Raw genomic sequence first — 12,295 nt, 5'->3', positions numbered from 1 at the left:
ACTCAACTGTATTCTGTATAAAGGCAAGCTAGGTGCCATTGTATTTGATTGTTGACTGTTTTTAACTCAATGAACTTGGTTCTCAAGGTAAGAGCTTGTCTCAAGGGTATCTCTGAGGTAGGGATTAATTAACAATCCTATGCCTTGGCAAATATATATATTTAGCAGGATTCTCAAAATATATCAGCTCTTCCTGTTCTTTTATATTCTAGACCATGCTGGCGTAGGCAATGGAGTTTTATACATGTGTATAAAACTTACATTTCTTTATGAGACCTTTCACAACTTCAGGATATCCCAAGTGCTTTGAAATGGAAATAGGGCACCATTCTGTTGTCAGTTTCAGGCAATGTAGCTGGAAGCTTTTGTTATTCACAGCTGTAGCCATTATGAATACTTGGCTGTATTTGATAAACTGCTAATGGCTTCAGCTCAGCAGGTGGTCTATTGATCCAAGAGCAATTGAAACTTTTAAGAGGCTGTAATAAAAGAATACAATATGGTTTCTTGTTTGTTTATAGATCTAATAGGTTGGGTGGGAGTTTGACTGGCTCTGTGGAACCTCTCTCAGCGTGACAACATTCATGATCCCATCAAGGTCACTCCGTCAGTGCCCATGCTGAGCCGGTGCAATTCATGGTTGGGCCTTCTGGGCTTAGAGCTGCTTGAGGGCATCCTGCGAGGCTATCTACCCTACTGAAAGTCAGCAGACTTCCACCAGCCATGCTGCAGCCACAGTGGAAGCACTGCATAGCTGCACTGGGCCAGGCAAGTGTACCCACAAGTCAGTTACTAAGAGAATGCACAAGGATGATTTGTTGATTATTGTATGGAATATTGTATGTTTTATTGGATAAAGTTGGTATGGAATGTTTTTTTTTGTGGTGGCTTTAATTTCAGGAATGTGGCCAAGATGTTCATGGCTGAGGACTGGGACTAGTGTGCAAGGTTGATCTAGGGCGGTATTCAGAGGAACCAGAATTGAATTAGGTGTTCCCCAACAACCTATCTGGAACATAGAGATGCCAACTGCCTCCTCCCTTCCTCCTCCTGAGGTGGTCAACCAATTTGTGGTGGCGAAGGCAGTAGCCTCATGATGGTCAGGTTGTGGAGGATGCAGCAGTCCACCTCAAATCGGGATAACAGCACTGACAAATATTAGAGTGGTTCTGGCAGCAGAACCGTTGCTTTATCATCCCAATCGTCGTGCTTCTTGTGACTGCATGGCTCTCACTGAATTCATGTTGGCCACATGTGGTTGGACTGTGGAGCAGAGTTATGAGCCAGGTATGCAACAGATAGTCACCTTGTCACCCAGCAGATATCCTCTGGTTTGACATGGTGGCAGAAAGATTGCTGGAACAGTGAACTAGTGCAGAATGAACACATCGTTGCTGCTGTCAGGATAGCCAACATTCATTAGCGTGGTTGCACACCAATTGCGTACCTGGTGACTGGTAACCTTTGCAGTTCTGGTGCATCTCAGCATTGATGTGAGGTGCTGGAAAAGTGACATTTGTGCAGCAAATAGAACCCTGCACAGTAGAAAAGCCACGTGTTTGCTCCACCTGTTTCTCTCTATTTTGAGAGAACACAATGAAGTCCCCGCCCCTCATATTAAGAGCCTTTGTCACCTTTCTGATGCAGCAATGGATGGCAAACTGGGGAATATTAGATATGTTGCCTGTGCCAGTCTGGAAGGATCCTAATGCTTAGGAATTCAAGGTAATGGTCACCTCTCACATAGCTCTTAGGCTGCAGGTCTGGTTCCATGATGTGGCAGAGTTCTGTGGCTGAGACGATGAACACACTGCTCCTGGCTTAAGTGAAGGTAAGAAACGTTCTCTTGGAAAAGACCTTACTGGATAAGACCTTCTACTGAGAGCCCTCTTCCAACTTTTCCACCTGAAAGCAACTTGTGTTCCTATTTTCTGACTCTGCACCATCTCCGTCTCATGCTGCAGCCCCAGAGGGAATGCTTTTATGGCACCCGTGACAGAGAGCAAGTGATGTGCCCAGAGCTATTCCAGTCACAATTACTGCCTTCCCCACGTGCAGCACCACTCCCTGCAGACTTCACTAACTAATAAACTTTGCAAAACACCCAGCACTTCTACAAACTCAAACAGAGCCAGCAGAAAGTAAGCAATAAATAGCTAACCAGCAAGATGTTGAAGATCCCTTTAAATAGCATTGGTGGAGGGTCCTTCATGCTGCATGTTCAGCTGAGCGTGTATAAGAGAAAGCATTAACTAGAGCGGCAAGGTCCAAAATGGCAGCGCTGGCATTAAATCAGCGTTAAATGCTGACCGACATCACAATATGCCTGTTCTGCAGCCTTCTGGCGTATGCTCACAACGCCTATAGTAACCTCCTCACCAAGATGGCGTTCAGCCCAGCCCACACCAGAAGTGAGCAGAAAAGCAACGTAGACTCTATTTTGAGAATAACATGGCACTATAATGCCAAACCCAAAGCCAAATTTTGCAGCCATAAGTTATGTATATTTTTTAATTGATGGCAAGCAGATCATGGAAATAGTTACCTAACTAAATCATAACTCAATATTGATATATCAGATTTACCTGACATTATGGGATTATCCTCTAACCACTGTTCAGTATCTTCTTGGTCCTTGGGAACAAATGGGCTAATGTAACAATGTAAAGTAAAACAGTTAAAAATATTCCAGGTTTTATACAATGTTTATACTGTAGATATGTTACAAAACTATGGTTGATATTAACTCATTAGAAAAGACCATATGCAAATAAAAATGAGGTTATGCCCAAGTATAAATTTCAATATGGGTGCAATGCAGTGAAATTTTTTTTTAAAAAGTGCTGCCTATAATTGGTATATATTTTCCTGTTTAATCAATGTCTGTCAAATGTGAGGAAAATAATGGAAAAAGTGCAGAAGATTCAAAATGGGTACAGCATCACTTGGATAAGATAGGTGGAATCTTAAAGATTTGATACCAATATTGAGTTTGTCCTGAGTTCTTAGTTGTTAGTGCCATCTGAAAGTTTTTCGGTTGTTGTATTCCACTTGACTCAAGATTCCTCTGCAAAATATTTTTTTAATAATTAAGACAAGATTATATTTTCAGAACTTGCATGAAAGTTTATTGATCACAAAGGTTCATAATATTTATTCTGTAGATTATACATATATAAAAAGCAAGACAGTATTCGAGATATTGGTTCAGAAAGGGGATTGCACCTGAATAGACATTCCTGCATCCTGTTCATACATGCTGCATGCATTGCTTGTGGCCAGTGGCAGAACCATTGCAAATTGATATGCTGGCCTCATGGGGATAGTATCAGTGAGTTGCAGGGGCCAGCTGAGCTTTAGAGACATGCTGACAATCAGGGTGGGCAGTGGGAGTGAATTCAGCTGGCTGGAATGTGGTTGAGGTTCTCAGATGCATCCTGGGGATGGGGAGGAGTGGCAAGCAGTCACTGCAATGAGCAGTCAGGAGCAACTTTCCTGAACTTCCAGGCTACACCTTCAGTAAGTGAAAAATGTTAGACTTACTTTTTTGCCTTCCAATAGCTGAACCTTTAAGGACCTCTGTTATGGCAACAGTATGTCTGAGAATACTGATCAAAGTATGCAGGACACATGCTGTGGTCAGGGGAAAACAAATTTTACAAAGAGGCCTGAAACAGGTGTTAGGTCCCCAATTTGCATATTCAATTAGCATAATGCTAGTTTCATCCTAATCAATATGTCAAGCTACACAGTTTCAGTGCGGACATATTGAGTCCTGCAATGCATGTTTTGCATCCAAAAAATGGTTGCAGCACAGTCAGATTTCTGGTCATAGTTTGATTTCCACATGGTTGTGACCCAAGCATAGGCAGGAGTCCCTCCAGACAGAAAGGAGGGAAAAGACAAGAAAATTGAGTCAGTTATTGTATATTTCCTGCTGTTCAGGATAGAATAGCTTTGCTTATGAGCTACTGCAACAGCAAAAACTTATATTTATATAGCGCCTTTACTGTAATAACATATCCAAAGATGCTTCACAGAAGCATTTTAAAGCAAAATTAGACGCTGAGCCACATAGATGATATTAGGGCAGGTGAGCAAAAGCTTGGTCAAAAGGCTAGGTTTTAGGGGACACCTTACTGGAAGCAAGCAGGGTAGAGAAGCAGAGTGTTCAGGGAAGAATTCCAGAGTTCAGGGCTTAGGCAACTGAAGGCATGGCCACCAATGATGGAGCAATTAAAATTGGGGGTGCTCAAGAGGTCAAAATGAAATGAGCATAGAAAGTTCGAAGGGTTTTGGGGCTTGTGGAGATTACTGAGATAGGGAGGGGCAAAGCCACGCAGGGACTGAAAACAAGGGGAAAAAAAATTAATAGATAGGGAGGGGCAAAACCATGCAGGGATTGAAAACAAGGAAAAAAAATTTAAAATCAAAGAGTTGCCTGATGGGAGACAATGTAGGTCAGTGAGCAAAGGGATGATACATGCAAATAAAGACATGGGTGGCATTGCTTTGGATGCGCAGGTGGAATGTGCGAGTCCAGCCAGGAGAGTATTTGAATAGGCAACTCTAGAGGTGACAAAGACGTGGATGAGGTTTTCAACAGCTTCTTGCCACAAGAAACCGAGGATCAGCGAGGGACCCAGGCCAAAGGTCATTAAGGGCGGGATGAGGGGGTCGCAGGGAGGGGGTCATTGGCTAGAGGAGGAGGGATGGGGAGGTCGGAAGAAAGGGCAGGGGGTGGATCTCAGCAGGCCTCCCCACTCCTCAATGCTGGGTCCCTTGATCAGTCACTGAGTGCCTGACAATGAGGGGACACCCTCTGGGTGCCCATAAGCAAACCTGACAGGGCTTTGCTTTTTGGGCACCCAGGGGCAACTCCCCCACCCCCCCCCCCCCACCGGGTGAATACCAGTGGCAGTGTGATGAGGCCATTAAGTGGGTATTAATTGTCCACTTAAAGGCCTCATTTGACGATGGGGTGGGAGGGCTCATGGACAGCTTTCTCACGCTGGACTTAATTGGGGCAGAGGCAAGAAGGCAGCGGGGTCTGCATCCTGCACCCACTAGCCCAATTGAATGACCCTCCTCACCCCATCCCCTTCCAAACTCACTTCAGGGAAGGGCATTAAATTCTGCCCAATGGCTTCAGTCTTCTAAAACTAGAAGCAGGTTGCCAACCACTGAGAAGGATAAGAAGTTTTAATCTCATAAACAAATTAAATGAGTCTTGCAGCATAATTATGTAATGAAGATGAACCTGAGGAGGACCTTTTGCCACAGAGCAGAGCAGTGCTACTCGATAAATTCCGAATGTACCCTGAGAAATATGTCAATACAAGCAGCAAGCAACTTCAGCAGGCTTGATGTGGAGGCCATGATCTAAAGATACAAACTGGGAAGGAAATAGCATGTTATGAGCAAAAGAAAGCTGAAGTGGTGCATTTGGTCCTTTTTGTAGCTTAGTGGAATTACCTTTTTTGGTCAAACTGTTTTCCTACACTCTCCAAGGTGACCTATTAGCAGATTTTGCCTTTACTGGAAAGAATTTTTGAGTTAGACAATTGTGAGACTGCTTTCTTGTCAGATTTCAAAGTTCAAAACTATGTTCCCTTTAAAATTTAGTTGCTGTGTGTGGCCCTTTTATTTCACACGTGCCATTTCTCACAAAACAATGCTTGCATGGTATCTTTCAGGCTACTGCATAGCTGCGCACGCATGTAATTTAGCAGGAACACTGGTTGAAAGGTCGTGGATAGTAATCAGAGGAATATAGATGTCTTGGAATTTCTGCTTTATTTCCTGTGAATATCCAAAATTTTTGATTTGGAGGTTATCTAGTAGGAAAATGTTGTATGAGATCCACTGGAAGGAGGGCCAGTAACTAGAGGACAAAGACCATTGGCAAAAGAACCAGAGGAGAGAAGAGATGTTTTTACGCAAGTTGTTATGATCTGGAACACACAGCCTGAAAGGTTGGTGATAGCAGATTAAACAGTAATTTTCTTTGGGGAATTAGATATACACTTCAAAAAGATAAGTTTGCAGGGTTATGGGGAAGAGAGGGACAGTGGATCTAATTGAATAGCTCTTTCAAAGAACCAGCACAGACATGGTGGCCTGAATGGTCTCCTGTGCTGTATGATTCTCTGAATTTAAAAAAAATCAAATAAAACTCTAAAATACAATCTCTCTTTTCAGATTGTGGGCTTGTGGCAGCACAGCAATATTTTATTTAGTCATCAACATTATATTGTCCATCAGCAGTTTCATTTTATTTTTGACATTGAAAAATCCACCGACTATAAAAATTTGCTGCATACTCCAAGTGAAATACTAGTACAATCAAAAATAAGTTTTTTAATCGGCATAAGCAAAAAAATGACAAAAGTATATTCTCTTACTATGGAAGTTTGGGAATCTTGCGGGGCTTCAGCAGCAAATTTTGACAGAGGTTTCTCATGGTTTTCACCAAATTCCATTTGTGAATCTTGGATATTATCTTCAGTTTCCTAAAATAAATTTAGAAGTCCTAATTTTGTGTTGAGAATATGATATAATCATGTTTGACTTGTTGAAAAATTACCTTTAAGATGTCAATTTAATACATTTTTGATAATTCTGTACAGTCAATGCATAAAATATAATTTTTTTTCTAGAACAAAGAATATTATAGAATGTCATTTTGGCCTATAAGTCTACTCTGTTCTTCCCATCTTAATGAGAGGCCTTGTTAGTCTCCTGACTTGGTTCATCATAATTCCTATAATGAACAGAGCCAATGAAAATAAAAGGTCAAAAGCATTATTGAGAATTTTTCATTCTGTCACTTAATTTTATAGTCACAGCTGCCAGCTCAGATACTGACATTGCATTTAATTTAGAGAATAGGTAAGAGGTATTTTATGAAGCCCTCAAGATGGGGGGATTTTGTCAACAGTGTGCTGTTCCTGACAAGATAACCAAAAGTGTGCGCCACTTTTGCTCTCTTGCTTTTTCCCATGCAAATACAATTAAAATTTAAAGTTCTGGCAGCATGCAAGGGAGACATGTGCATCACACGGCAGGGATGCTTTTCTGTGGTGAAACTTGCTGTCAGCTGACAATGCAGCAGCTACGGATGAGCTATAAAAGAGCATCATGGTCAAACAGGGAGGCTCTGCATTACGGCCACAATTATCCAGCCCAACTCCATTACAATTAACATAAAACTTTACAGTGCAAAAGTGGCATGGGTGTTTTTCAAAATTAAACTTTGCTTGTAAATATTTCACATTAGATTGGTTGCACTTTATTCATATGTGCATTATCGTTATTTGTTGAGACTAGCTTAAAGAGCCAAATGTACTGGCATGCCTCATGATTGGCACACATTGATGGCTACAGGAGTGTAAGGGATATTTTCTTCATTGTGGAAGAAACAATGTTGTATTTTTGTTCACTTTTTAATGAATGTTTATGTTAGTGACCAGTGTTGTACTCGCCACTCTGTGGGACATGGTTGAACTTGCAGACTCAGTTGGCCTTCCCTTCTATGTATTGTAAAGGGCATTGTCCCAAATCACTCTCAGTGGGGATAACTGAAATGTTATAGGTATTTAAATATTCAGCCAACATCCTGAGATGGACTCAATATGGACAGTACTGTCACCTCCATTTAGGCCCTTCATTTGCTTACCTTGACTCACTGTTCCCATCGCCCATCCCTCCATTACAATCAGGATACCAGGCCCTTCCCACTTCACTTCTCCATGCCACTAACCCCACTCCACACCCCCCCCACCACTGATTCACCCTTGCCGGTCCTGAGCCTCCAAGCAAGCCACTGTCCTGCTCCCCTCCCTTGTGTTGTAGAAAACCGCTGACCTTACACATAAAGCTGACTGGCGCACGCCACCTTTAAACAAACCTGAACTGGGTGCCACGAGATTCGCGTGCACCGCTGACTTTGTCTTAGGTGTAGGACGTAATTTTAAAAAAGGTTTTCCCCTAATAAGTATTCATGGCATGCAAATGTATTATAAGTATGAACTATCCACAGGCCAGTGTGAGGTTCAACACGCCGCTGACTTTGGGCAGAATTTTTCTGTCGGCGAGCTGGGGGCAGGGCCCGCTCACCGACACGGGATGACATCGGGGGGAACCCCCACGTCATCCCGCCCCATTTAAATATTCAGGAAGGCGGGGGGACAGCGCGATCAGCCTGTCAATGGCCAATTGAGGCCATTGATGGGGTAATTAAATCAATTAAAGGCCCAGCCCGTCCAACCTTAAGGTTGGTGGGCAGGCTAGGAGCCCCAGCGAGCTTCTGAAAAAACATGAAACCTCATCCACCGGCGGGATGAGGTTTCATGTCGGTTTTAAAAAACTTTAATAAAGTTTCTGTGATATTTATTAACATGTCCCATCTCGTGTGACATTGTCACATGAGGGGGACATGTTAATAATTTTTTTATTTTTCTATTTTTAAACTTTCAAACACTTTCAGCGCTCTCCGAGGCAGCACTTAGTCTCAGGGAGATGATGCTCTTTCACGCACATGCGTGAAAGAGCGCACTCTCGCAGTTGGTGAATCCCTCCTCCCACCTGCACAGGAAGCACATAGCGTTTCTCGTCAGGCAGTCCGCTGGGCGGGCCTTAATTGGCCCACCCACTTAAAATGGCGGCAGGGCTCGTTTCAGCGGCGGCGATCGGCTGCCCGCCTGCCGCCGAGCTGGTGGGGCCCGCCCGCCCATCAAGGGCAAAATTCTGCCCTTTATCTCTGCATCTCAATCCACTGACAGGAAATTGAGATTTCGCATCCTGCCTAATTAAGTCACCCTGAACACCATGTTTCCCATTCTTGAGGGCTTCATAAAATACCCCCCACCCAGGGGAAAGGATAGCGCAGGTGCCAGGTCACCACTAGTTCTGCTGCAGAGGACTCAGGTAAGGACTTTGATGGGCCAAGCTACAGAAGGCAAGCTTAGAGTGTTACACCAACCAATTGCTTGATGCACCAGGAAGTCTGCCAGAAAGCCTACACGCAATGTCAAAGAGCATGGAGGAGCCCAGCACAAATTTGCCACAGGGGTTAGCTTGTGAGCTAAATTTGCCACAGGGGTTAGCTTTGAGCCCACTCTTTCCAACTTGGAACAGATGGCCACCTCCATCAACATACTTGTGAAACCAACCATGATGCAGCAAAATTAAAGCAAAATACTGTGGATACTGGAAATCTGAAATAAAAGCAAGAAGTGCTGGAAATACTCAGCAGGTCTGGCAGCATCTGTGGAGAGAGAAACAGAGTTAACATTTTGAGTCCAATATGACTCAGCACATGATAGCCGATGATTCAATTACCGCTGTAGCACAAGCAGAATCCAGTTGATGTCTGAATGCTGCTATGGGAGCTCAGGCTGCTGCAATCATGGCTATGGATAAGAATGTGCAAAGTTTCCAGGTTAGTCCAGCTCTTCATCAAACTGTTCTCCAAAAGACCACCAGGATTGCTGAGGTACCACTCTGGGATACTGGCAGTGCCTCCATGGAGTAGGAACTTGCTGTCCTATTACGGTTTAACAGCATTCATGTTCCCACCTCTGCCACGTAGCCAGTACCCTCACTGTTGCCTGTCAACCAGCCAGTCCAGACTAATGCAGCATAAGCAGAGATGGTGTAGCCTGCATTAAGGCCATCTAGGCTCAGAGCTGCAGAGAATCAGAGCTGCAATTCAGGTCGCCCTCCAAGATCATCTGCAGTCTTCTCCACTGAGGGTCAGCAATGTTCCACCAGCCATGCTGTAGCCACTAGGGAAGCACCTTTAGGAGAAATAAGAAGGCAAAAGCACACGGAAATGGCACTAAGGGAATGCACAAGGGTGATTAGTTTATTTATGTATGCACTATGGTGCGATATAAGGGTTGGAATGTATATTTTGTGTTGCCTTTTATATTTTACATAATGGAAAAAAGGATCATATGTCAGTGACAGAGGGCAGGTTTGGGCCTTGGGTTGTTGATGAATGGAGAATTGGGGTTGAAGTTACTAGCATCACACATGAATTATTTATTATAGAAATTGTCAAAGCTGTGATCCCCATCCTCTTCTGTTTCCTGCTCATAGTGCTCCTGCTCCTCAGCTTCTAGCCTGACAAGTAATGGCAACGGCTGTTCCCTCATGATGGTGCACTATAAAACCACAAATCTGAAGACCTGCTCAGTTGAGCATTAGAGAGCTCCTCCAAAATGATCCAGGTTTGAGAATGCCGCTGGTCTGCTGTAAAAAAAATTCTGTGGTAACACTCTCGCACCTGAGTCTTAAGTTCATGGGTTTAAGCAAACTTGTTGGGCAGAATTTTGCCCTTGTCCAGTGGGTGTAGTTGGGAAGCCAATCATTTCCCGCGATCAGGGCCGCACTGCAATTTCACGCTGGTGGTCCAATTAAAGCCTGCTTAGCGTGAAATGTGAGCGGCAGTGCTCAGTGCTGCGTGTGTGGGGGAGAGAGGAGGGCAAGCGTGAACTTCACGCATGCACGTGAGTGTGCGCTTGAAAAGCTGCCTGAGGCACAGAGCTGACTCAGGGAGATTAACAGTTTTCAGAATAAAAAATAAAGATCTTAAAAACGTTATGAAACATGTCCCCTCATGTGACTCTGTCACATGAGCAGGGACATGCTATTAAATAAATTTTAAAATTTTGATTTTATTTTTATTTGATGTTGGAAACCTCACCCCGCTCCTGGTTGAGGTTTCCAAAAAAATGCAAAGGCTGCTTGGCCTTTTCGCCTGCCCTACAACCGTAAGGTTGGGTGGGCAGCAAAAAATTTCCTTAATAGGCCTTTTAATTATCGGCAGGCATGCTGCCGGCTCCAGCATGCGCCCGCTGACTGGAATATAGTATGAATGTGCAATGACGTCCAGATGCTCGTCCGACTGCCAAGCTAAAAATTCAGCCTGTTAGATTTGCAGCACTGACATTTGGATAAAACTCATGATGCATAAAATAAACTTCCAATAAAGAATATGTAGCAAGTCTATTATATTTTCTTGCACCACCACCAATACTACTTGAACAAACAACAATATATAGTTTCACACATATTTTGAACCTTACCTCGCATTCCTTTTGTATTGAATTAAGCTGCATAAGCAGAACATTATTTGCTTGCAGATTCTTGTACTTTCCACTTTCTGAGAAACAAATTATGATTTAAAAGACAAATAGTTATTTGAAATTATTTAATAAGTTACTGTTCTGAATCATTAATAGTCCCCATAAAACTTGAAGATACAATAAGTTAATTATTTTATTATAATTTAGAAGTCCAGAGTTCAAATCCAGAAATTGCAGAACATATCACCACAAGCAGTTGCTGAAGTGAAGCACCTCATCAGATGTCATGGGTAACAGAAATAAACCAGAAAGACAAAGCTGATTCTTGTAAGTTGATCTCTGACAGGATATTGGTCACATCTCTGCTTGCTCTTACCATTTTCTTAGCTTTTAAAATTTGTGTCATTATCTCATATTCAGAAATGATTGGTATACAGTCAGGAGGGAGTTGCCCTGGGAGTCCTAAACATTGACTCTGGACCTCATGAAGTCTCATGGCGTCAAGTCAAACATGGACAAGGAAACCTCTTGCTGATTACCATATACCACGCGCCCCCCCCTTCATATTGAACACCATTTGGAGGAAGCACTGAGGTTGGCAAGGGCGCAGAATGTACTCTGGGTGGAGAACTTCAATGTCCATCACCAAGAGTGGCTCAGTAGCAGCACTACAGACTGAGCTGCCTGAGTCCTAAAGGACATAGCTGCTAGACTGGGTCTGTGGCAGGTAGTGAGGGAACCAACAAGAGGGAAAAGCATACTTGACCTCATCCTCACCAACCTGCCAGCCGCAGATGCGTCTGTCCATGACAGTATCAGTAGGAGTGACCACCGCACATCCTTGTGGAGATGAATTCCCATCTTCACATTGAGGATATCCTCCATTGTGTTGTGTGGCACTAACACCATGCTAAATGGGATAGATTTTGAACAGATCTAACAACTCAAGACTGGGGGCCATCAGCAGCAGCAGAATTGTACTCAATCACAATCTGTAACCTCATGGCCCAACATATCCCCCACTCTGCCATTACCATCAAGCCAGGAGATCAATCCTGGTTCAATGAAGAGTGCAGGAGGGCATATCAGGGGGAGCACCAGGCATATCTAAAAATGAGGTGTCAACCTGGTGAAGCTACAACACAGGACTACTTGCGTGCCAAACAGCATAAGCAGCAAGCAGGAGACAACTAAGTGATTCC

The 12,295-nt window shown here is 43.4% G+C and overlaps 1 long non-coding RNA gene across 1 annotated transcript in view; it reads right to left on the bottom strand.

Moving 5' to 3' along the window:
- Positions 1-12,295, bottom strand: part of LOC144693470 (uncharacterized) — a 64,656-nt gene that overhangs the window by 11,678 nt on the left and 40,683 nt on the right. The window contains exons 3-4 of the long non-coding RNA XR_013579543.1: positions 11,094-11,170; positions 2,982-3,067 (exon numbers count right to left, since the gene is read on the bottom strand). This is a non-coding gene — a long non-coding RNA (uncharacterized LOC144693470). The remainder of the gene's footprint in view (positions 1-2,981; positions 3,068-11,093; positions 11,171-12,295) is intronic.

Source organism: Cetorhinus maximus, chromosome 18, assembly GCF_964194155.1.
Source record: "Cetorhinus maximus chromosome 18, sCetMax3.hap1.1, whole genome shotgun sequence".
NCBI lineage: Eukaryota > Metazoa > Chordata > Chondrichthyes > Lamniformes > Cetorhinidae > Cetorhinus > Cetorhinus maximus.
This window is presented reverse-complemented; position numbering and strand designations above follow the sequence as displayed.